This window comes from Podarcis bocagei (assembly GCF_964188305.1).
Source record: "Podarcis bocagei genome assembly, chromosome: 17".
Taxonomy (NCBI): Eukaryota; Metazoa; Chordata; class Lepidosauria; order Squamata; family Lacertidae; genus Podarcis; species Podarcis bocagei.
Window position 1 is genome coordinate 29,991,534 of NC_138143.1, and position 23,564 is coordinate 30,015,097.

Here is a 23,564-nt window from a genome sequence, read left to right on the forward strand (position 1 = left end):
GTGAATGTGTGGGGTTTTATCCTTGAAGTTATTTGCAAAATTGTCACAGCAAGCTGCTGAAGGTTCCAGCGACCTCCTGGCTGGGCTAGATTTCAAGAAGGCTGTCACCACTTAGAACAGCACTGCTGTGTGGCTCTCAGAAGATGAAATGGAAGAATCAAAATAAAGGCCCCCCCTTATTTTTTTGCTTCTGTTACTGCCACATGGGCATGGTAATGAATTCTCACTTCCAGTTACACTGAGAGGTGGTGATTGGTCATTCAATGAGCTTTATGGCTGAGCAAAGCACTGAACCCAGATTTCCTTGCTTTAAATTCAGTGCAATATTCACCACATCACACTGGCTCTCGTCACCTTTTCCTGCTAAAATGGAGCTGTGAATTTGTTAGATTTTAGCACGTACCTTAGAAGCAAATTCTGACCAAGGTCATCTGAAATGTGTTATAAAAGGTAAAAAGGTAAAGGAGCCCTGGACGGCTAAGTCCAGTCAAAGGCGACTATGGAGTTGTGGCCCTCATCTCACTTTTCAGGCTGAGGGAGCCGGCGTTTGTCCACAGACAGCTTTCCGGGTCATGTGGCCAGCCTGACTAAACCACTTCTGGGGCAGCAGAACACTGTGACGGAAGCCAGAGCACATGGAAATGTTGTTTACCTTCCTGCCACAGCAGTACCTATTTATCTACTTGCACTGGTGTGCTTTCATCAGCAAGCCCAAGAGGCTCAGTGGTTTAGACCACAGCGCCACCCACGTCTGATTCTGTCCATCACAGACCTTGCCACCATCAAGGAGACGTGGCTAAAAGCAGTGTTTCTCAAATGGATTGGAACTGGAGAGAAACAAAAGAGTGATGTTGCATGTCACAAAGCTATGGATCAGTATTTCTAATTTATGCATCAAAACACCGCTGGGATCATTGAGAGAAGTGGGGTCATATGTTTCTATACATGTCTTGTAGCCCGGGTTGCTGGCCTTTTTTTACCAGGTATCTAACAACATGTTATGATGGCAAACTCATGCCTGTGGTTTGTGCTACAGCAAAGTGGATAGACATGAAGCAACAACCATCATTTTTTTGGCCAGACTTGTCCTGACCCCAAAGATTGGACCCTGGGCTGTATTCAACTAAGTTTTACTCACAGTAGACCCATTGAAAGTAATGGCACTGAATGTGGTATTGCCAACCTAAGGATCAATTGATTAAAGACAAAGAGTATTCTACAGTAAGTGCTTTTCAGCTAATGAGAGTTGAGTTCTTTGCATGGTGTAGGGTTGGCACTGGAGCTGAAGAGGACTCATTCTTTTAACAGCTGTGTGCTAAGCAGAAATTACCGTATTTTTCGTCCCATAGGATGCACCGGCCCATAGGACGCACCCAGTTTTTTGGGGGGGGAATAAAGGGGGGGGGAAATTCCTTTATTTTCCCCCAAAAACCAGGTCGGGAATCCAAACCAGGTCGAGGAACAGTGGGATGGCGGTGCTGCGCCTCCCCACTGTCCCCCAAGCTTGTGGGGCTGCCCGATGTCTGCCCGAAGCGTGGGGTGCTTTGCTTCAGCGCTCCCCGTGATCCGTGCAGCAGGCTGCTATCCGCAGCCTAGGGAGCCCTGCGGAAACTTCAGCGAAAGCCTGCATTCGCCCCATAGGACGCACACAGATTTCCCCTTCATTTTTGGAGGGGGGAAAGTGCGTCCTATAGGGCGAAAAATACGGTACTACAGTCAAACCTCGGTTCCCAAACACCTCCATTTTGGAACATTTCAGCTCCCAAACGCCAATACCTCTGAAGCAACTGCTCCAGTTTTTGAACGATTTCTGGAAGCCAAATGGCTTTTTCATTTTTTCCCATTACTTTGCAGCCAGCCCACTGATTCTCAGTTTTTGAACTTTTCGGAAGCCAAATGGTCTTCCAGAACGGAATAAGTTTGAAAACAGAGGTTCCACTGTATGGGGAAAGCTTCACCTGTTTACATTCTGTCTGTCAGATATCTTATTACTTGCATATGGTCCCTGATTTATTTTGGGGCCTCCATCCCACCTACCAGAGAAGATGCAAATTTGTATATGACACAGGGTACATGCAAATCAAATAAAAAACTATACCCTATTTTGTGACTGAGGGCTGATGGTTTGATCCACATAGAGTGTCCTGGGCATGGATTATCCTGTCGGCACTCCTGCACCTTAGGATGAGTGTGGAATAATATAACTCCAATATTTGACATCATTACCATAATAATAGTTCCATGTTTTGCTTTTCAGTGTAAGGACATCATCGTTAGGCTCTATTTACACATTCTGTTCCCAAGGTTTTATTGCTTTTTTATTGTTTGGGGTGAAGTCAGTGCCCTCGCACTGTATATGCAATTGTCTCCTTCAATTTAAATGGGGGGAAAAAGCTATTCAAAGGACAGGCAGCTGGGAGAATGCCCTTGCATGCATAGAAATGAACATGGCTGCATTCCCTTCCACAAGCCCCATTAATTGCTGTACAGAAACTCCTAACGAAAGAGAGGCACGTCCAGTCAGTGTTTCCTGTAACCATCTTCTTCTTTAAGGCAGTTTGTGATCTGATTTTTTTTATTAAAAAAATAATAATAATTACAGGGAGAAGTAGGATTAACTTTTGTACTGTCCTAAGCTTCTTTTTAAAAAATAAAGACACCTCTGCTTGTTTAACAGGCCCTATTGTTTAAGAAGAAACATTGTGGATCTGTTTTCACTGGGAATGTAGAGAAGTACCAGCCTATAGTTAACCAAGGGAATTAAACACAAAACTAAGCTAGATGGAAAGTAGGTGATGCAAATATTTTTATGAGGAAGTGGTGCATTATGAAAACATTCATTCACTTTAACAATCATTTTTTATTATTGATGTAGGTGTAGACATTTGCGTCCTCAGAACACAATGTAGGGATTGGTCCATTTCAGTGGCCATTTCTCAATCCCAGGTTAGATGTAATAACACGAGGGATGTTTGCTTAAAGCTCAAAAGAAGATTGCATTGATGCTGCAACAACGATATTGAAATCCCAAGAGAACATGAGACTTGAAGAAATGGAGAGTAAAACCCAGTTCAGGAACTGGGCAAGGAAATATGCAGTGTTCAGAGTATGTGCTGCAGGGACAATATGATTACTCATACCATTGTGTCTCTTGAACACATATTCTATATTCTTTTCTGCTCAAACTTTCTATCAAGACGGCTTACTGCTGATTTGCAGAATGTGAATATGTGTTGCCACACAATACTCAGTTGCTGTGTGACACCCACTCAAAATCTAAGTACAGAATGACTCAACATTTCATCTCACCCTATATGAGTGGAGAGATATCCCAGAAGTCAAACAGCAGAGTCTATTATATCCTTATTCCTTTCCAAATGTCCACCCATTTCCTTGCCCACTTTTCCATTCCAATATGCAAAGCGTACAGCTCTCTTTTCTGTAGTCAAAACTCTGAATATTCACAGGATTAATAGAAATTAATTTTATGAGTTTAGATATGCTCCATAATGGGAAATGACAAACATGGTGTGGTGGGGAGAGATTCACAGTATGAACATGGTATGAAGCATACACACAATTTGAGAGCCTTGTGAGAGGATGAAGAGTGGAATGAGCACAAGGAATCCATAAAAACAAGCAGTTTGCTTCCCAGTGACCCAGACATGTTTTAAAGGAACATGTGTGACATACAAGCAGATGTGGACCAATCCTTTGTATTATAGATGAAGTTTTAATTCAATAATATGGCCAATATAAATATACATTGTAAGCAACATGAACAAACCGTACCCACAGAAAATCATAAATCGGAAAACCAACACTTCTATGGTATCTAGGTGAGAATCAGAGATTATGATTTGAAGTCACACAGGAGTGGACCAAGAGCTATCCTAAAACAGCAGACAGTACTGGAAAAATCTCAAAATCCTTTGCATAATTTCTTAGGCATTTCCAGACAATGTAGTTCTCTCTTGGGAAGACTTCAGAGCTAGGACTGATTTAACACAGTAAATGGTTCCATGGAAAGGACATCACTGTTTCTTCGAATTAAGACAACACCATGGTTCTTCCTAAGGGAACAAAACTATTGCACCCCTTTTTTCTGTGGAGATAGCATGTGTGTTTGTGTCATGGGCAGGGCTGGATTTAGGTCTGATGAGGCCCTAAGCCACTGAAGGTAAAGGGGCCCTTTATATGTCCAGCTGTCCATTGTCAACAACAAACGGTCTCTGTTTGTTGTGTTGACTATATGCTACATGGTAATTTATTGGCCTAATAGGTATCTAAAGCCATTTGCACATACAAAATATGTAGTTTATTCAAGTAATTGTTGAACTGAAATACAATTAAGAAGAAGTTTATCTTATATTTTGGAAATGTACATCCAGGTTTTTTTCCTCTTTTAATTTTTTTGGGGTCCCCCAAGAGAGTGGGGCCCTAAGCTATAGCTTGTTTGGTTGAATATGTGCTTCAGTAATTTATCAATAAATAAAAACTGTTTTACAGAAGTACTTGAAATCATGTAAATATACACACACCAAATCCAGGGTCACTGATCTCCAACTCTGCCAGCCCAACTGCTCAGGGATATGACTGGCACAGGGAAATACAATTTATTTACTGCCTCCACTGTCATGTGGTAAGCACAGCTATGTCTCCTAACACAGGTTCAATTAGCTTCAGTACAAGGTTTCCACCATTTGTGTGGCAGTCTTCGTCCAACCTGCGCCATCGACCGCAGCTCCTCAGAGTACCAAGGAGCCATGTGATATCCACAGCACCAGAGAGGAACCTTGGGAGTGATCCTGTTGATGTTCCACCATGAAACAAGAAGAAGAAGAAGAAGAGTTTGGATTTGATATCCCGCCTTTCACTCCCCTTCAGGAGTCTCAAAGCGGCTAACAATCTCCTTTCCCTTCCTCCCCCACAACAAACACTCTGTGAGGTGAGTGGGGCTGAGAGACTTCAAAGAAGTGTGACTGGCCCAAGGTCATCCAGCAGCTGCATGTGGAGGAGCGGAGACGCGAACCCAGTTCCCCAGATTACGTGACTACCGCTCTTAACCACTACCCCACACAAGTGCCTTGACAGGATCACCTCCTCTATCCACTGGAAAAAAAAATCCCCCAAAGTTATCAGAAATCCACGAGAATCCATTAGCCACCAAGGGCAGACCATCTTTCTTCTCTGGCCCCCTGCCCCTGCAGGTGGGACTAACCATTACAAGACAACTTCACCAAGAAGTGGCCTAACTATGACAACAGGGCACTGCTTTTCTCCTTCCAGACTTGCTCCTTCCCCACTTAAAGCAATTCAAAGGTGCACCCTGTTTCATGTGTCAGACTGATCTGAGAGGCTGCCTTGCTTGTCATGGAAGGCCAAAAAAGATTAGCCATCTATTTAAAATAGCAAACAAACAAACAAAACTGTTTCTTGTTTGTAAAGTGAATGATAAATCTTGATTGCCTAGAGTACTCCATTTTCCATTAACTACATACAATAAGAGATTCATAGAGCAACAGAAGCTCAACATCTTCCTTGTGGAAATGGCAAGTGCCTTCTGTAAAGAGATTTCCCCCTTCATTTTCTCCCCTTTCAGTGCCAGTTGGATTTCTCTTTCTGCAGGTTGTGCAGGAGATGTTTCCAAAACGACAAAGCAACTTTCCGTTGGTGTCAAAGAGCACCAACAGCCATCTTGGCATACTCAAGTCTGCAAAAGAATGGCGAATCGCTTCAGCATACATTTTTGGTACAGTTATGTAGCCTTCCCTGGATGGCACAGGGAATTATGAATTAGACTGGCCAAGCCCTATTTTTAAGATTTTTACCTCACGCAAAAAAAACTCCCACCAAGTTCAGAAGGAGCATTGTGTGAGGAAACGCTGCAGGAACGGGCTTGTATTATTTTGCCACATTTTCCTTATGTTTAAAATGACATGCTGTACCTGGCAACGATTCACATTTTGACTTCAGCTCAGAGTCTCCTGAAATGCCCAGCAGCGATGAGGTGACTTGAGGACAAAGGAGCAGGCTGTGCTCTTAACATACAAACACATCCTGATCCCCATCTCACTCTGCTAGGCCTAATTATAAACCAAGTACTATTAAACTAGTTGGAGAGATGGATATAACTGAAAAGTTGTCTGTGCTTCCACCAGCAACAAAACCTCATTCTTTTCTTGATGCTATTGTTTTGGTTTCACTGGGGAAAAGCATCCCCTAAAATTCCTGAGGGCCAGGCTCTCCTCATAATTTCTGAAATTACTAAATGTGGGTTTTGAGCAATGGATCCAGCAAGGCCTAAATAAAATAAGTCAAACCAGCTTCCTCATGAGCTTGGCTTATAGAGAGAACAAAGGCAGGTGATAATTTACCTGACAAAAGGTAAGACACTCAGCATCAGACAAGAAGGGGGCTGGGGTTCCTCCCCCAGCTGTGTATTAGTTTGCAAAAGACAATAGCAGAGTTGGGAGGGGGAGGTTGCCAGGGTAATGGGGTGTGATGTAATCACAGGAAAAATGTGTCCTTTTAAAAAACAGAGCTTTGCAGTAAGGGGGAGGGAGAACTCCATGCACTTCAGTTAGGAGAGGCTGTACTGAGAGACACTCCTGGGGTGTAATGTCATATAAAAAATAATAATACAACATTTTTTTAAAAAAAACTTCCCTATGCAGGGCTGCCTTCAGATGTCTTCTAAAGGTTGTATAGTTACTTAACTCCTTGGCTTGGGAATCTCATAACTCCATACCTTCCAACATTCCCCTGATGAGAATAGGGACATCCTAAGGATAAGCGGAACATTCTGGGATCACATCAGAAACTGCGATGGCTTCTGTAAATCTGGGGCTGTCCCTGAAAAAAAGGGACACTTGGAGGGTTTGTAATGTTCTGCACTCCCTCCACCCAAACCCAGGTTGTAAATATGTGTAAAATAAACTAGTTTCTGCTGTGCCTCATTCCAAAGTAACATAAACCCTGGTTTATGTGCAAAGACCCCTGGAATCTTGCTACCAGTCAACAGAGATTGGGGTAACCTGTAACATTATAACAGCATTAGCCCGATTCTGTGGCAATTACATGTTGCCTAGTCCACAATTGCAAACAAAATAATGAAGGGGGTTGTTGCTGTTGCTCTCGGAGGAAGATCTAGGTTGGAGTGCAATGAGGGAATCAATGGAGGGAGACAGGAAGAGTTTTCAAATAAGACAATGGGAAGCGCTTTCTGTACAAATACAATTGTGCATTTCCATTTTCTTGCTGTGAACCTTTCTAGCTCTTTTAACAGTGAGCTTTATATCCACAGCATGGATTTTGTTTTGCTTTTCTGGCCTTAATATAGACATATTCCCTACTATGCTCACTCCTGGTTATATATGAGCGCGCAAGACTACATGCCTCTGTTAGATCCCATCCTTTTGTTTCAATTTGCACATCTATTTTAGTTTGCCAGGAAAATTATATTGCTCTCTATTGTATGATTAAAGCTAAGTATTAAGGGTCTTCCTGAGCAAAGAAAAATACTTTATAATGTCAACCATATGTCAAAGTGAAATGAAGACCCTTACTTGCACTGGGCATAGTACTGGCCAGCTGCTTTGTTAGAGAAAAATCTTGGTTTTTTATTCTCTCTGTGTGTGTGTCTGTGTGTGTACATACACACATACTAAAAAATTTAAAACTGCTGGAGGCACTACCCCAGGTGCTGCATATTGCCCGATCCACATTTTAAGAACTTGATTGTTTAGTGAGGCAGCACCTGCACTTTGGGACTCCCTACCTATTGAGAACAAGCAGGTGCCTTCACTGTACATTCTTGTTTAGGCAAGCCTAGCCAGATGCTTAGAACCTTTTTTTATTTTTATTTTTAGTATTTTTAGTATTTTAACTTTTGTATGGTTGTGATTCTTCTTGATTTTACTGTTTTATCTTTTTGTAAACGTCTTTTAGGCTGGTTGTTTTTTTACAATCAAGGCGTGTACAGTATCCATTTATTTAAATAAATACATACATAAATAGGAGTGTTAAGGTCCATTGTGTACATTCACTAGGCCTCGAGGAGAATGTGCACATACTACTTCCATAGGAAATGTGCATCTCTCTGCTGAATTCTGTACATTCTTGGCCGCATTTTGTACATTCGCTGGGCCATATGCATAGTCTCCAGTCAGTATGTATAGTCTCCAAGAGACAAGTCCTTTTTTCTAATTTTTGTTCAGAAGTGTGCAGGCTGCTTATGGGCCATAACTTCCCACTGGAGGAGCAGCTGCGGGGGGAAGAATTATTGATTTATTTAATCAATATCCCACCCTACCTATAAAGGAGCCTTTTTTCTGCATTTCAGCCCCCTTTTCACTACTCTCAGCTGCTTTCCAGTCATCTGAGGAAGAAACAAGCGGGACTGTAGGAAAAGGAAAATTTTTCAACCTCCCTCGCCCTTCCACAATTCTGGTGGAAATCCCCCCCCCCATGCCCCTACTAATTTAGGAAAAGCTTAATGCAAGCATGGAGCCAATCACAGGGGAAGAGAAATTTAACCAACTGAAGTAGATAGGTAGCCGTGTTGGTCTGCCATAGTCAAAATAGTCAAAATAAAAAAATTCCTTCCAGTAGCACCTTAAAGACCAACTAAGTTAGTTCTTGGTATGAGCTTTCGTGTGCATGCACACTTCTTCAGATACGAAGAAGTATCTGAAGAAGTGTGCATGCACACGAAAGCTCATACCAAGAACTAACTTAGTTGGTCTTTAAGGTGCTACTGGAAGGAATTTTTTTATTTTAACCAACTGAGGAAGGGTTACCGAGCAGGGAAAAGAGGTCTGGGGGAGAAAAAGTGTGAAGTACATGCGATCCTGTATGTGATAAATGCCACTCTCTTGTTGAACAACCATTCATAACACAGATGGTTAAAAACATGACACAAACTTACATTAACAGTCTGCTCTGGAAGCAACCCATGAAGAAAGCTGAGGGACAGGAGGATATCAATACTGCAACAGTTTCTCACACCTAGAGTTGTCCCTTAAAATCATTCACAGAATATTTTATGGCTAGAGAATCCAGATACAAGTATTCCTGATCTATTCAAAATGAATTGTTCAAGAGGGAGTTTGATTTTTTTTAAAAAAAATTAATATGCACAGAGTGCCCAGCAGGATTGACACTAACCTTTTCGCTGCACAAGGTGAAAAGGCTAAGCTGCTCTTCTCCTCGTCTGATTTACAAGTAGTTGGTCCCTTTCTCATCTTTCAGAGGTGATAAACCATCTCTAAGGAGCATATAGGCCTTTTACAAGACATACCTGTACTCAATGTCATCTTAAAGGCACTTTCTCGTCAATATCACTTCCATCTGAGAGGGCTACCATTTTGGGCAAAGATGAGAACTCACCACATCCTTCATTTCCGCATCTTTCCACATGCACACACAAGTCCCTTTAACTTTTAAAAGCGACATAAATTTGGGCTTCTTTCTCAAAACAAATATCTAAAATTGCAATGTCACCCAATTTGCAAGGAAAACGTGGCTATTAATCAATTACCATATAATAGTTGAGAATAACTTTTGTTGAACCAAGCTGCCTTTAAAATAATGTGAGCCAGCTTCAATAAATACCTCGTGTCCTGTACAAGTTCTATTTACAGTTGTCTGTCTCTTGATAACAAGTACTGAGTTAGATGTTCTAAATTTATTAGCATAACCAATCATGAAGGTGGGAAAGCAACCAAGATGTGGTCTGATCTAAAAGTCCCACTGGAAGAATGTCCTTGATTTACCGGACTTGATGAACTTTCTTAGCAAGCTTCTATAATTTTCAAATGTTGTTTTTCATCTATTGCAATGTCACTCAGCTGTGTTCTTGCTTCACTTAATACTTGCCTTGAATCATTAAGAATTGACAATCTGGCCTTCAGCATCTTAAATCCACATCCTTGGGGTTTTCTCTGAACAAAACTAGCAAACTACCTGTGACACTTGTCACCAACACATCCATGTGTCACACTTATGTGTAACCACTAGAATAAGCCAACAGTCAAGAAATCTCACTTCCATGTAATGTCATGTACTGATGTGCTTTAAGAAGAAACAAGATATCAATGACAGTAATTTGGCAAAAATTGGAGCAGTGTGTGTGTATTTGTAAGGTCATACAATAAATGTAAATATGCCCCAAAGACATATTTAGGCCCCAAAAAATGAGCCAGTTCTAAGCAGTTGCCTAATAGAACTTCCTTACAGTATAGTGAATAAGCAAATCTTATTTACTTATCTGGGAAAACATCAGACTTTTACCTAATTTTTTACCAGATAGAGCAGTAGGAAATATTATTCCCACAGAAACCTACTCCAGGCCCCATTGAATTTTAGAGTTTTATCAGTTACTACTATTTTTCCCTTTTCTCTTCAATCATGAAATATCTTGTTCCAAACTCCAGGCAGGTGCTGCTTTAATTACATTTTTGCTTTCTGACAAACTGCCATTTATGTCCATTCACCATTTACAAAATCCAGTGTTTTGAAGTTTGCCCATCATTAAACATTACCTTCCAGCGTTGCTTTGCTTCTGTCATTAAGTACTGCTTAATCTTAAATGCCAACAGTCTATAACCTGCTTAGATGGTAATAATACGGCTTTGGCAGGTGCCCAATAAAAGGAGTTAGGTGCACTTAGTAAAATGGGCTATCTCTGACAAATACAAAATGCTATATTCTCTGCCAGCATTCTCATATGTAATAGATTCACAAACAAAAAATCTGATATCACATCTACCTAGTTCTGTCTACCTTATTATTGTGATTGGTTCAGGAAAATGTTATGTATTGTTTATATTTTGGAAATTCTGTCCATAACCATTAGAAAATGTAAAACACAAAAGTAGAACTGAATTTGATTTTGTTTTGCTTTGCTTTGTCTTTTTTTTTTACTCTTAATGGTTATTTATTCGAAGAAATGAAACTGTATGAGATTACCACTTTGGCAGAACTGTTTGTCTGGAAAAGCTCACACAGCCCTTCCTTCACTTTCAAACAACATGTGTTGAGAATCATAAAATCATAGAATTGTAGTCCAACCCCCCTGCAATGCAAGAATCACAATGAAACCATCCCCATGGCTTCTGCAGGTAACTAAAAACAGCACTGAGTTTCCCAGAAATAGTAAGGGTAAGTTGTTTAGTTATAATACAGCAACACTATAAGCTCTGCTCCGAGCTACTGCAGTGTGGACTTCTGAGATCTTTGGAACTTGCAGAAAGACTCTCCTACAGATTGCAGCAATCTACTGGGTGTATAAGGGATAAGGCGGTCTCTCAAGTAGCCTGGTCCTGAGCTGTATAGGGAGTTGGAGAGAAGGACAGCAAAGCAAACTCTTTCAATTGAGCCCAGGGAGTAAAAAGTTTGAAAATGTCTGCACTAATCTGAAATTTAAAACATTAATTTAAAATGTTGAATCTGCCAGAAAATAATCCATTTTCCAACAGCTTGTTAATCCTTAAAAAGCAGTCTATAGTATTTGTTCAGGTGGACCACAAGACCATGACTAAAATAGCAGAAGAACATGTTGCAGAGGCTTCTGTACAGAGTCCACTGCATCCTTTTGTACTGAAATAACATGTCTATCTGGTAATGCATTTTGTCACAACAGAAACATCAGAATGCCCTTCCAGCTGCTTGCTTATTTCTTCGACCAAGAGGAACATGATAAGACAAGGAAAATTAAGAGAAATAGGAAGTCTGGATTGGCTTCACATGCTGTATGGCAAAAGATGCTGTGACTCTGGGTACTTTGGAAAATCTGGTGTTAAGGTAGACTGATTCCAAGGTACTCTTCTGATAGAGTCAGATAATTCTAAAATGTGTGTCCAAGAAGTGAACTTCTTATGACTTTAATGAATCCTACACACCAACATTCTTAGCTGTTTATGAGTCTGTGAATTTTAAGCCAGGTTAGTCTATTAAATCAGGGAAGAGAAATTGAACTATGAACCTTTTTTTTTAAAAAAAAAAAGTACCTGCAGGGAGGGGTGAATTGCAAAGGAAGCTAGCAGGCTAATTCAGAAAAAATGTATATTCAGTAGCTGGAAGCCATGCAGTTCCCTGTTTAAATTCAGGAAACCAAGATTACTTTTGTGCCTTTAATCAATAGATCTCCTACTGTCAAACTGAATGCGATGATCTGTGATGACGGTAGCCAAATCTGATTGATGAAATGTCATCTTTGTAGCTAAGATGGAAACATACAGGTTTTATATACTATAAGCAAAATTTGCCAGGCTGATGAACTTTATATCAGTATCTTTCCACAATAAGCGACATATTACTATGTGTTTACACAACACAGAGCACCAAGTTGTCTAACAATGATAAATCATTACTCTGGATACTTTCTGTAGGTTGCTGCGGGTTTTAAATGTCATTTATGAAGTGTACTAGCAGAAATCAGGATGTTGCCCTTGGAAGATGTGATTTTCATTGAAACCTCCCCTGAATTTCAACATATATAATTTACTCGTAACCATGTTGCTTATATTGGCAAGTCTATCCCTTTATGTTCTAGAGCTTTCAGCCTAATAATGTAACTTCGCTCTCAGAAAAATATCTTGATTTACATAGCCAGCAGGTTATTGACTCTGGAACCACAATGACAAAAGGGGCACCCTCAAAATTACTTAAGAGAGGAGCTTTTTAAGTTGAATACCTCTCTTCCCATCCCTTTCAGCTTCTCAGATGAGATATAGTCACTGTAAGGTAGTATCCAAGTTCTAAGTCTCCCAAAACCTGGAGCCAGCGCTGCTGAGTTGCTTTATTTGTTTAAACAAGTTTGCTTTGTCATATTAACAATTACAATAATATGGAAACCTCTACTATAATTTGATATGTCCTAGTTTTTCAACTGATCATGTATTTTTTGGTCACCATAGAATCTATTGTATATATATGGAAATTTGAGGCAGGAAGCAGTTTTCTAAAAGTTCCTCTATAAGCCTCCAAGCACATCACTGCAAACAGTATATTGAAATGAAATATTTCACAAACGGGAATTGGGCCATTTCACCACCTCAGTTTCTCATCTGTATTGATGAGGGGGTGGAGAGATGGATAGAGAACAAAAAGCAGTCACGTATACTAGCCATTGCTCAGACCTTGGCCAACAACATTTAACACACACTTTAACCACTGTTGTTGCTGAAGCCTGAAACTGCCAATTTCAAACACCCATACCCTGCAGAAAGAGTACTTGACCAGTACTTTCCAGACAAGCAGCTGTACAGATTTGTGTCTAAATGCATTTTAAAGCAAATGGAGAAAAAAAAACACTGAATGCTGATCCCAGGAAGTTTAGAACCCACAGGGCAAAATTCATATAAAATTAAGCATATTTCAGCCCTATTGATTTTGACTGGGGGGAAATTAAGCATATACAGTACTTAATTAAAACATTAGGACTTAAAAGTGCATATTATGTTACATTCTTGAAACAGAATTACTTCTAGGACATTTTGTCCCACTAGATTTGTTATTTGGGTCTCTCCCCCTACCTTCATTCTTCCATACAATTTATCCAACTAGCTCCATACAATCTACTTAAATATTCCCCACACCTGTATGCAAAAATGTACTGTGCACACAGACTTTTTACCTTGACTGAATTGCTGTAATAGGAGCCCTGACGAAGGGACTGAAATATTGGTTCCGCTCACCAATTTGCTCCTGTACAAGCTGAGATTCAGACTAAGCAGAAACAAGTGTAAAGAAAAATAACTGTAGAGAAATGAAAAAGAAAGGGCAGAAACTGAAATAATATTTCAAAGTAGGAAACAATAATAAATGCATTTGTAACATTATTTGATTCCTGTGTTTGAAACAAATGTAATTTAGTGATATTACACTAGTGAATGAGTAGCAGCAATTCTAAACACACAGACCTGGGAATATTTCTCTTTGAACTCAATAGGATTGACTTCATAGTAGACATGCACTGAACTGCACTGCCAGTAAAATCAAAATAAAAAATTGCAACTTCTTATTGGCTGTATAACTCATACTGAAGTCAATTCACACCACATAACAGCAAGAGTCTGATACTGTTCAGTCATTTCTGTTGATCAAGCACTTCAACAGCCTTTAAAGGTCATAAGCATGAATATTAGTATAAGCAACAAATATAGAAATCATAATTTAAAAAATCCAATGTGTTCCTATAGTATCCAAAGATTTCATGCCTCCTCCCACAAGCCTTTAAAAAAAATTATCCCCTGACTTTGGAGTTTTAACATTATGGTTTTTCAAATTTTCTCTAAGCAAATCCACCTCACATTACTGAACATGTTCAAATTGGGTCAACTTAGAAGTGATCCCTCAAAACGCTATACCAGTAGAGGTTTCACTGAAGTGAAGATTTGCACTAGGGAAATACAGTTTTGAGGATGACAACATTAAACAAGAACTGAGTACCAACTTGCATCATTTTTAAGGTTTCTTGTACCAAAACAGCTATGCGGGGGGGGGGGGGGTTAGCAACACTGATAATGAGATCAAAAAGAATCCTTCACCTTGTACCAGATCAACAAAGGATTAGTTCTTGTCACTAAATGTCAGCAGATAACACTTGGAATAAAACACAGAAAACAGATTTGTGGACAGAATAAAGTTGACATATTTGGATGATGGATTTACTTTGAAGTTTCCAGCCATTGGAAGTCTAACTCTTTTAGACAAACCTCTTGCCCAAAATACCAGTCTTAACAATTGTGTGACATATTGACAAGATGACATGTTGTGTAACACAATCAAGGGAGACTGTCAAATAAAATGGAAGAATTTATTTATGGATGAAAGCATTATTTGGCAATCAAAGTTGCTGTCTGAATGCAAAGTCACAGTTCCAGCTGATAATTGTTAGGTTGCTCATTAGAATCCTCCAATTTATTCCTGTGATAATTAATGAAAGCAAATGTTCTTTTATCTATTCTTCCTTTCCTTGTTATCCTTCAAGCATATGCTTGAATTGTACCCTGGAATACTGAGGGTGCTGGTTTATTTAAAAGAGCAATTTGGAGCTAACATTGTAACAGCATATCCACTTCCTATAGATTTATATCCAAAAACATACAGATTGAAAACATGGTTTTTGTTCACCATCCCTTTAAAATAATAAACTATGCTAGACATATTCATAGGTGACAATTTACCTGGCAGCCTTGGACTGCAATCCTAAACATACTTACTAGGAAAAAGACACCATGGAAGCTGAGTGGATTTACTCCTGACTAAATAAACATTCTTTGTGACTTTCACATGTGCCTAGTGGACTTATCCTGAAAGTAGACAAACTGCAAAAGGGTGGAATACCATTCACCTATAGAACTCTTTATTACAGTTCTATAACATCAAAAAAGCTCATTCATTTTTTCACCAATTCATCCCTGAAGAAGTCATATTCAAGGCACAAGCACAGAATGCACATTTGCAGCATTTACTTATAACAGAAGAAGACTGTGCTTACCCTATCTCAACCCACACCAGTACATTCTCATATGCTTGGACTACTGCAATGTGTTCTACGTGGGGCTACCTTTGAAGGTGACCCGGAAACCGCAATTAATCCAGCTAGACTGGTGACTTGGAGTGGCCACTGGGACCACATAACACCGGCTCCCCATACGTTTCCGAGCACAATTCAAAGTGTTGGTGCTGACCTTTAAAGCCCTAAACGGCCTCGGTCCTGTATACCTGAAGGAGTGTCTCCACCCCCATCATTCAGCCCAGACACTGAGATCCATTGCCAAGTACCTTCCGTCGGTTCCCTCATTGCGAGGTTACAGGGAACCAGACAGAGGGCCTTCTCAGTAGTGGCGCCCGCCCTGTGGAATGGCCTCCCTTCAGATGTGAAGGAAATAAGCAGCTATTTTATCTTTAAAAGACATCTGAAGGCAGCCCTCTTTAGGGAAGTTTTTAATATTTAATTCTGTATTGTTTTTAACACTTGATTGGAAGCCGCTCAGAGTGGCTGGGGAAACTCAGCCAGATGGGCAGGGAATGAATGAATGAATGAATGAATGAATAATTTCTTTACTTGCAGCATATATATATATATATATATATATATATATATATATATATATATATGCTGCAAGTAAAGAAATACCCCTTACCGTTGCTTAGTGCCAGGCTGGCATCTACCAAAATGCAGTAACAACAATAATATGCTAGTAAAACAAATGGACACAATTAACCATTCTTTGTCAACCTACTGAAATAAATGAAACTTCCACAAGAGTACAGAACTCCTTTGCATGTTCTGTTTATTTCAGTGGTGCTGGCATAGAAGAAGTTTTGATGAATCATATCCACTCAGCATTACTGAATTAGAAGGACAAGCACCGACTAAGCACAAAGAGGTCATTTTTAAGTACCTTGGGGGAAATGCCAAGTTCCAGGAGTGTGGGAGTCCTCTGCAATGCACCTCCACTGAGCCTTAAACTAGGAAAGATGGGGCATACAAAGTGAGAATTCTATCACATTGCCTCCGACTTTTCTGAGCGTGCAATGCCAAGTGAGAATGATAATGTTACTTGGACATTCTTAGGGCCCTGGCAAATGCATGACCTTGCCACTCTGTGTAGCTGCCCCTGCCTGGAAGGGTGCCATTCAAGTGGAAGAGAATTTTATATTTCCAAATCTTTGTCCTACTGTACATTATGATGCCAAAAATCTGTCTTTAGTTATAGTATCAATGACTCACCATGTAGAGCCCATGTCAAAGATACTAAAGTTGTTTCCATATTGCTCTAATTAAACTATCATGTCTGTGCAAGAGAATGTTATCGTAGGATAATAGTATCCTGCTGCTACATAAATGCCAAAGCAAAGCTGGAGACATTTAAGGCAAACTCTTGAAGCAAAATATTTACTTTCAGAACAGGAAACATCAGTTCACTCCTCCATCTTTTATTATGGAGACCAATGCCCCACTCCCAAACATACTTGCATGCACAAGAATTACATTTAAAAAGTCAGACTTGCCTGCATTTAAATATACCTTAAGACTGAGTTAATAATTCCTATTCAGTTTAATAAATAAATACAGTAAAATATGTGTAAGAGAATAAATATTTATCTCTTTGTGAGCTGGATATATACATGAAATACTGTAACAAATGTACACCAAACAGTTGCACCCTTACTGCCTAGCTTATGATCAGTTGAGAAAAAGCAGCATCGATTGCTGCTTGGGAGGAACTATTTTTGTTGGAAATGTTGTGCAGGAGAAAAGGGTTAAATCCCTACTTTCCATGTGCTATTGCCCCATTCTCTGTGGCTGCATTTTTAAGAATATATATATATAGGGACACGGGTGGCGCTGTGGTCTAAACCACCGAGCCTAGGGCTTGCCGATTGGAAGGCCGGCAGTTTGAATCCCCGTGACAGGGTGAGCTCCCATTACTTGGTCCCAGCTACTGCCAACCTAGCAGTTTGAAAGCATGTCAAAGTGCAAGTAGCTATTTACCGTTCCAGCGGGGAAAGTAAACGGCGTTTCCGTGCGCTGCTCTGGTTTCGTCAGAAGCAGCTTAGTCATACTGACCCGGAAAAACTGTCTGCGGACAAATGTGGGCTCCCTTGGCCAGTAAAGCGAGATGAGCACCACAACCCCAGAGTCATTCGTGACTGGACTTAACTGTCAGGGATCCTTTACCACATATATATGGGATATATAGATATAGATATAGATAATATTATATTATATTTCTATACTGCCCATCATCTGGGGATCACAGGGCAGTTTACAACATAAAAACACATACATACCATAGTAACAAACTTTATATACTAATTGCAATCATTTAGTAACAAACAGCAAATATAATAAATGCAATCATAGATATATGCAGTTTGACCCTAAGAGTACATAAACCAAACATTGTAGTGACTTAATATGCAGTCATCCTTAAAGGCCATCCTCTGAACCCGTTTAGGTGGGTGGTGACTGAAGAGATGGCCAGCTTGATTCCTCTCCCCAGAGAGGCTTGTCGGATGGCAATTTTGACATAATTTTAGTGCCAATACTTTTTTTTCCCTCTGACATTTTTGTCATTTGGTGTAAGCTGGCTGTAGTTTATTTATCTGTTCTGCTGAATTTAAACATTGCTTTTAGCTGTTGCTCTCTGTCATTTTATCTCTTTGATTGCTGTTAGTTTTATATTTATTGTTATTATGGTGTATTTTTTTGCTCCTATTAGCTTCGCTTTAAGATACCATGGAAGCTTTAGTGAGCAGCAGCATAAATATAAAATAAAAGTAATTATATTTTATGCGGCTAATGCACTGAGGTTGAATCTGGACAAGACAGAAGTACTGTTTCTGGGGGACAGGGGCTGCACAGGTATGGGAGATTTCCCTGGTCTTGAACAGGGCAATTGTGCCCCTGAAGGACCAGGTCACACGGTCATGAGTATTTTATATCGTAACTGCAATATAAATTATATACAGTTTTCCCTTTAGTTTACCGTGACCCAAAGTCAACTTCTTGTTGAGTCAAAGGTGCACAACAAGTTCTGACTTGAGCATATGAGTGGGTACTATAGGGAAAGGTTAGGGTGGCCTTGCGAGAGGACTGGAGAGAGGAGAGAAATGTCAACTTAAACCAACCCCCCTGCAATGCAGAAATACTGCCCGCAGCTGTCCCTGGGTGGCCTTGAACCATGAACCTTCTAACAGCCAACCACCAACAGCCAGACACACTGACCTAGTGGGCAACAGGCTCCATGTTTGGACCCATGCTCATCCCACCTGCTATTCCTTTTCATTGCATCCTGTTTTCACCATGTTGACCGTGACACTCACTGTCAGCATCAAACCCAATCCACTTGCTGGTCCCAGCCGGGTGCAAACTACATTTACTTGCAAATGATATGAAGTTCTGTTCTGTTTTAAAGAAAAGCAGTCTCAGGAGGCTGTGGAGGAGAAACACCCTTAATTCTTTGCTTTCAGTCTTCTTGAACTATTTTCAGTAGCAGCTCCTGGAAAAATGATGACCTGGATGCACCCTAAAACTAGAATATATAGTAAACAGTAAAAGCTATACATCTCAGACATGAAGGCAAACCCTTAATAAGGAGGAAAGCTTTTAAAAAAAAATATTCCTCATGTTTCCACATTAATCATTTACCTTCATGCTACTCATCATATCTTCTGTCAAGAAATGAACTTTCTACCGAAACATCTCCATTCTTGCGGACCAGAGATATTAACTATTAATATGGTGAAACATGAAATACCAGTTTGTAGAGAGAAAGGTGAGCATTTTATTCTTTCATGGTTTAATTTAGTCATCAAAGGTTACTCACTCTCATGTTTATAAATTATATAGAGCAGAACTTAACTCCCCCAGATTAACCTGTTTGGAAATAATAGATTATGAAAAGGGAGGTTCATAACCTTTAAATATCCAACCAGCCTCATTTATGAGGCCACCCCCCATTCTTTCCAGAATCTACAGCTCAGAAAAGAAAATATTTTTTTAGATGAAAGATGAAAAGCAAAAGAAGTTGGTACATTTACATTTCAGTTTGAAACTACATGTTTATACATCTAGTAATCTCATACTTCTTTTACGGGGTAGCCATATTCTGTAGGGATGTGGGAGGCGCTGTATTCTGTATTCTTTGGAGACTACCTTTTCCTCCACAAAATGGGGTAGAAGTGTATTTTTCAACTCAAACAGATCCTTCACGTGTATGGTGAAGAGTCACAATATTCACAAAGTTGATGTCATCCAGCAATAAAGGATGTAAGTTATGGAGCACATATACTCAGACATAGGTGAGACAAAAGCAAAGAGATATTTTTCTGTATATAGGTGGGTGAAAAGGCAGCAAAATTCTACAGAAATAGGAAACTTCATTTCCATAAACAGAGTATAAAAGGGAAGCAATGGTTGAGAATCTCTCAGCCACCTTGTATTACTTTTATAATGTCAAGTATTTAGAGGGTACCCACAACCCATTTCCTCAGTGTAGTTAGTAATTCAAAATTATGACATTTCCAGGCACTCCAACATTTAACTAACAAAAAGAGCAGTTGCAATTTGGAGCAGCAAAAATATTAATATGGTTGTGTGAGGGAACCATTACTTCCTTCATCGTGGTGCAGGTTATTGTACTTAATTTTGAGGAACCTGTAACATCCTGTAATGTGTATGGGTTGCTCGTGTGCAAGTTGCCGCCTCTCCAGGCTTTGTTGCCTTGCTAAACCTTTCAGTCTGTGCAGCCCTTCACTTCGTGGCTGCCTCAGTCGCTAGCAGAATCCGTCAGTGGGCGTTTCTTAAATCTTTTCCAACATAATAGTTGTTTGACACCTAGTCTCCTCCTACTCTCTCTGCGCGGAAGTCTTCTGCGCAGGGTGGGCGTGGGTAGCAGAGGACCCGTGCTCTCCCCGCTGGTGTCCGGTGAAGAGTCCTGGAGCCCTCTCACCGATTCCCCCATCAGCCCCTCTATATCCCTGGTGTTGCGCTGATTTGCTTCCCCATCTGCGGAGCTGCCTCTCTCCCTGCTGGGCCCTTCTCCAGCATCATTTGAGAGCCTTCCCTCCGCCTCTAGCTCCGACACATCCATTCCAACGTTCTATGAAATTTACAATATCCAAAGATGTCTTACAAGTATTAATAAGGTCTAATGGTATAAACCTCAATGGAATTTACAGAGCACTGGCTGTTATACCAGTCTATTTGGAAGAAAGTCAGTTGTATGTATGCATAGAATTGCAACTTAGTTCCTTCTACATAAAAATTCTTAGATCATGCAAGAAGGCTACATAAACAAATATTATAATAATTCCTGTGACGTAAAGTGAAGCTAGTTATAAAGTAGTTAAATATTCTGGACAGTGTCACTCTTACAGTTCAGATCCTACTCAGTAATTATAGAATATAAAAATCATGTCAATCCAAGCTCTTAAGGACAGAAAAAGCACCACATTCCAGCACTACATATTACTGGAAGAACACATCAGTTTAGGAAGCAAAGAAGAATATTATTATTATTATTTTGTTTATTTATTGAATTTATATGCTGTCCTTCATCCAGAGATCACAGGGTAGTGTTCAACATAAAAACACAAAACATAATAATTAAAAAAAACTACAACCCCCTCTCCTCATGGAACAACTAAGTGGTTGTCTGCTGGAGACAAAACAAAATGTTCCTTATCCTTTTCAACAACTAAAGCAGGGGCAGGGCAATTAGTTGCAATTAAGTGACACATCCTAGCTTGTGACACAGATGAATGATCTGAAGCTTTTGTAACTTCACATAGGGGGAAAAATATTCTTCTTTCATCCCTCCTGACAGTGTTTTACTTCCTCTTCACTTTCAACCTCCTCTTACTTTTCTGCTCTGCTTTCCATCTTTTTCTCATGTCACCACTAGCAAAAATCTATACTGATCCTTACACAGGGAATTGTAGCTCTACTACACTATGTTGCCATAGTTAAATGTGCAAACATTAGGCAGACTCTTACCAATTTGTAGCTGGTGGTCAATGATTGACAAATTCCAGATCCAGGATATCTTATGTCCAAGATACAGCAATAACAGGGTTTCCAGAAGCCATCTAAAATTTTCTGAGCTGTGAAAAATTGTTTTGGAACTGCTATACTACTTGAAAAGCTAACTGAGCATAAGCTTTCATCAAGAACAGTTATTCTGAAACAGTAATGGTGGACAAAGACTACTTAGCAGAACCACAATTTTTCCCTGTCACTAACTACATGTCCTGGGCCCACATTACTGGATTTCTCCAAGGCTGCATACACACAATACGTTAAAAGCACATTTTAAAAGTCCAGGAACCAGAAGTTCATTAAGTGTGTTGGGAATTGCAGTTCTGTGGGGATTCTGTGGGAAAGTGATGTGTTTTAAATGTACGGTGTGCATGCCACCCAATATGGCTCCTAAACCTAGCAGCACTTTATTCAAGGCAAATTTTGGGGTCCCTCACAATCTAGTATATTAAGATAAACATAATCTGAACCCTATTACTCGTGGTAATTACTGTTTGACCAAATCATGTGGGTATTGCTCAAACACAAGTTGGAAATGCATACAGAAGAGCAGTGAGGTGAGACCTGTTATACTTTAAGTATAGGCAGGTCCAAGCAGTACAAATGAAAAATGAAAAATCCTGCATTAACTGGGGCAGTATTGAATGGATTGGTTGGGCCTGAACACGGAAAGCCTGACTTCAAATCCTTGCTTGGCTATGAACTGCCCTGGGCAAATGATTCAACTGAAACTCCCCTTGCCATTGTTGTCAGGGCAAAATGGGATACTTAGGAATTGGGGGGGGGGGGAGAGAAGTGTAGGGAGGGGTTGCAATTCCAGAAAGCAGAGCAAGCAATATGTGACTCTCTCCCCCTCAGGCTGGCTAATGTGACATTCGTTTGGTTCTTGTTCCTCTACACCAGGATGCAAAGGTGATGAATGAATGGCAAGGCATACTAGTGAATAGCCAGCCTGGCAATGGTGGAGAGGAAGGGCAGGTGCCAAGGCTTAAGCCTGCCTGCAAGCCCTGTCCTTTGGGCTGGAAGCATTTCCCTCTAATTCAAAATGAGCGGCGGGCAGCTCTGGCTGAGAGCATTACTCAGGGCCAAGCTAGACCTGAAACTGACTGTGGGACTAACAATTAAAAGCGTGTGTTTTATTTCTGTCCTGGAAATGGTAACCTGGGGACGGAGAGATGGGGGGGCAGGTGTTCTAAAATAAATGAACAAAATCCTTCTCTAAAGGTGCTATATGCATGTCAGATGACGACTCCAGACCTTCCAAGTGTCCCTTTTTCCAGTGACAGTCTGGGATTTACAGAAGCCGTCCCAGTTTCTGATTTTATCCTGGAATGCCCCGCTTTTCCTTAGGATGTCCCTATTTTCGTCAGATAAATGTTGGCAGGTATGGAGTTATGTGACCCTGAAGCCAAGGAGATAAGTAACTATACAACCTTTAGAAGACTTCTGAAGGCAGCCCTGTATAGGGAAGTTTTTTAATTTTCAATGTTTTTTTTTTGTTTTTATATATGTTGGAAGCCACCCAGAATGGCTGGGGCAACCCAGTCAGATGGGTGAGGTGCTATTATTGTTGTTCTTGTTTTCATTATTGTTTTTAATGTTCAATGTTTTATTATGTTTATATATGCACTATACAGATGGCTGCAGTATAAATAATAAAATTATTATTATTATTATTATTATTAAATAGGATGTCCCTATTTTCATTAGAGAAATGTTGGAGGATATGGAGTTATGCAACTCCTGAGCCAAGGACGTAAGTATATTTATATGTACAGGGAAGGAGATAAGTATATGGATACTATAGGGATGTTTCTTTTAAAAATGTTTAATGTTTTATTATGTTTTCATACATGTTGGCAGACTGGCTGGGGCAACCCAGTCAGCTGGGCAGAGTATAAAGAACGTTACTGTTTTGATTTTCATAATTGAATAAAACGTCCCTATTTTCATTTATTTATTTGGGGGGGGGGAATCACTTCTATAGCTAAACTCGACTGAGGGA

The 23,564-nt window shown here is 40.0% G+C and overlaps 2 long non-coding RNA genes across 3 annotated transcripts in view; both read right to left on the reverse strand.

Moving 5' to 3' along the window:
• Positions 1-23,564, reverse strand: part of LOC308577116 — a 72,117-nt gene that overhangs the window by 45,137 nt on the left and 3,416 nt on the right. The gene's annotated exons all lie outside the window — the stretch shown is intronic.
• On the reverse strand, positions 11,087-23,506 carry LOC308577024. Of its 2 annotated transcripts, XR_014003352.1 has the most exons (5): positions 21,518-23,506; positions 16,416-19,052; positions 13,640-13,731; positions 12,125-12,223; positions 11,087-11,329 (listed from the first exon to the last, which is right to left on the reverse strand). It is a non-coding gene; the product is annotated as an uncharacterized lncRNA (long non-coding RNA). The 2 variants fall into 2 exon arrangements; XR_014003353.1 differs by lacking the exons at positions 11,087-11,329; positions 12,125-12,223; positions 13,640-13,731 and adding an exon at positions 15,353-15,381.